The sequence below is a fragment of the Triticum dicoccoides genome, chromosome 6B (assembly GCF_002162155.2).
Source record: "Triticum dicoccoides isolate Atlit2015 ecotype Zavitan chromosome 6B, WEW_v2.0, whole genome shotgun sequence".
Lineage (NCBI taxonomy): Eukaryota > Viridiplantae > Streptophyta > Magnoliopsida > Poales > Poaceae > Triticum > Triticum dicoccoides.
Genome location: NC_041391.1, coordinates 434,680,995 through 434,684,268, shown reverse-complemented (window position 1 = coordinate 434,684,268; position 3,274 = coordinate 434,680,995).

Here is a 3,274-nt window from a genome sequence, read left to right as displayed (position 1 = left end):
TTCCTCCGTTATGTTGCCATGTTCATCGCATCATATCTCATAGCATGCTGCTCCGTTTTGCATGCATGATATATCGAAATGTTCATTATGAGATGCTCTTCATTTCATTCCATTGTGCCATGTTTGTTTGAGTTCATATTGATGCCCTAATCATTGTTGCAAGAGTGCTATATGATGTTAACCTGCTGAAACTGTTATAACTTTTTGTTTTGTCTTTTTCGTTGCATTTTGTGTGTGCATCCTTTGAGCTTGATGTCTACATGAGTTTTGAGCTACGTCATGCCATATTTACAGGGGTGCTTGTCTTGTATTTTTGTGAGTCTTGTAGTGAGTGCATCGAGCTTATGAAGTAGGGTAATTGTTGTTGCTGTTTTGCTATTCTGAATCTGCTATATCATGATGCTATGTAAACCTGATGCTACAAGTCATTCTATGTATAATCTGGAGATATTCACTAAGGATGTTTTGTTGTACATGTCATGTTCTATTTGTTAATGCCCCTGGTTGAATTTATAGCCTGCTGTAGCGTGTTGTAATCTTGATCTCCACTTGCTAAATAATGTTGCTGTTAGCCTGTTAACATTAAGTTCAGTTTTGCCATGTGTTTTGCTAGTGATCCATGCACCCTATGAACTTGCTCTTGCCATGCTTAGCTTACATAAGTGTATACTTACTGTTGGTCACCTTGTCATGCCATGTATTGCTCTGTGGTGAGTGTTACAAGCTCACCAACATGCCTACTTATTGTTGTTCCTGCCATGTATGAATCTGTCATATCATTTGCCATGTTTGTATGGATGCTACCATCCTTTCTGTTGATCTTTGGAATTAGTTCTTTAAGGGAGTTTTGTTCTTTGTCCTTAGTATTAGCATGCCATGCCTTGGTTTGCCATCATAGCTTCTTGTAACATGCTGTTTGATAGCTCTAAACATTGCAACCTGATGTTATTTCTGCTAAGCCTGAAACTGTTATTGTTTGCAATCTTGCCATGTCCTTTTGAGCATGTTATAGTGATTTCTGGAGATAGCTCAATGTTCATGTTTTGTCATGCTTTACCTGTACTTCATGCCCATGCCTTTTGTTCTTATGTTGAGGTGCTCTAGCATATTGTTTTGATGCTTGCTAGATGCCTAGTTGCTGTTTTTGACAGCTTGTCCTTTAAACTTGTATAGTGTATGTGTTGAACCGTTGCTTCGTTTTGAGTGTGCTCTATATGAAACTTGCTTGATTTTGCATAAAGTTTCATATTATCATGTTGCATCCTTGTTTTGAGGTGTTTGCTTGATGTTTGGATGCCTTTTGCATCAATGCCATGTTTAACTTGTTTTGCTCATATCTTCTAGGCTGTAGCTCCGAATTAAATGAACTTTATATGTAACTTGACTAGAATCTCGTCTAGATCATCTTGGTGCATCTTAACTTGCTGTTTAACAACTTGAACATAAGGTTTATTCAGATCTGGACCAAGTACGAGACTTCCATATGAGGACCTACCGGATTTGTTATATGTATTTCCGGCCTCATTTAAACTTGCTTTGATGCGTTGCTCTTGTTTGCATCATCTCTTGCCATGAGTATCTCCATGTAGCTTTGTCATGCATCATGCTTGTTGTGCATCATGTCTTGTCTATGTGTGGTGTGTTTACCATGTTGTGTGCTTCTTCTCGATAGTTCTCGTTTCGTTGCGATCGTGAGGATTCGTTCGTCTACGCTTGGTTCGTCTTCGTGGCTTCATCTTCTTCATGGACTCGTTCTCCTTCCTTGCGGGATTTCAGGCAAGATGACCGTCACCTTGGATCTCACTACTATCATTGCTATGATAGTTGCTTCGTTCTATCGCATTGCTGCGCTACCTATCACTTGCTCTTCAAGCCTCCCAAATTGCCATGTGAGCCTCTAACCTTTTCACCCTTCCTAACAAACCATTGCTTGGCTATGTTACCGCTTTTGCTCAGCCCCTCTTATAGCGTTGTTAGTTGCAGGTGAAGTTGAAGATTGCTCTTTGATGGACAGGATTATGTTGGGATATCACAATATCTCTTATTTAATTAATGCATCTATATACTTGGTAAAGGGTGGAAGACTCGGCCTTATGCCTGGTGTTTTGTTCCACTCTTGCCGCCCTAGTTTCTGTCATATCGGTATTATGTTCTCGGATTTTGCGTTCCTTGCACGGTTGGGTGATTTATGGGACCCCCTTGACAGTTCGCTTTGAATAGAACTCCTCCAGCAAGGCCCAAGCTTGGTTTTACCATTTGCCTCACCTAGCCCTTTTTCCCTTGGGTTTCCGGAGCCCGAGGGTCATCTTTATTTACCCCCCCCCCCGGGGCCAGTGCTTGTCGTGAGTGTTGGTCCAACCTGTCAGCCGCTGGTGGTCACCAGGGGCAACTCTGGGCTGGCCTATCGGAAGTTTGGACAATCCGGTGTGCCCTGAGAACGAGATATGTGCAGCTCCTATCAGGATTTGTCGGCACATTCGGGCGGCTTTGCTGGTCTTGTTTTACCATTGTCGAAATGTCTTGTAAACCGGGATTCCGAGACTGATCGGGTCTTCCTAGGAGAAGGTATATCCTTTGTTGACCGTGAGAGCTTGTGATGGGATAAGTTGGGACACCCCTGCAGGGTATAAACTTTTGAGAGCCGTGCCCATGGTTATGTGGTAGATGGGAATTTGTTAATGTCCGGTTGTAGATAACTTGACACCAGATTCGAATTAAAACGCATCAACCGCGTGTGTAGCCGTGATGGTCTCTTTTCGGCAGAGTCCGGGAAGTGAACACGGTTTTGGGTTATGTTTGACGTAAGTAGGAGTTCAGGATCAACTCTTGATCATTGCTAGCTTCACGACCGTTCCGTTGCTTCTCTTCTCGCTCTCATTTGCGTATGTTAGCCCCCATATATGCTTAGTCGCTGCTGCAACCTCACCACTTTACCCCTTCCTTTTCCATTAAGCTTTGCTAGTCTTGATACCCATGGTAATGGGATTGCTGAGTCCTTGTGGCTCACAGATTACTACAACAACAGTTGCAGGTGCAGGTTATGCGATGATCATGGCGCGAGAGCGATGCTTGCTTGCGTTGAGTTCTTCTTCTGCTTCTTCTTCGATCAGGGGATAGGTTCCAGGTCGGCATCCTGGGCTAGCAGGGTGGATGTCGTTTGAGTTTCTGTTTGTGTTTCATCCGTAGTCAGATGGTGCTCTTATGTAAGATGTTGTATTCGTGTGGCATTGTATGCCTTTTGTATGTATCCCCATCTATTATGTAATGTTGATGT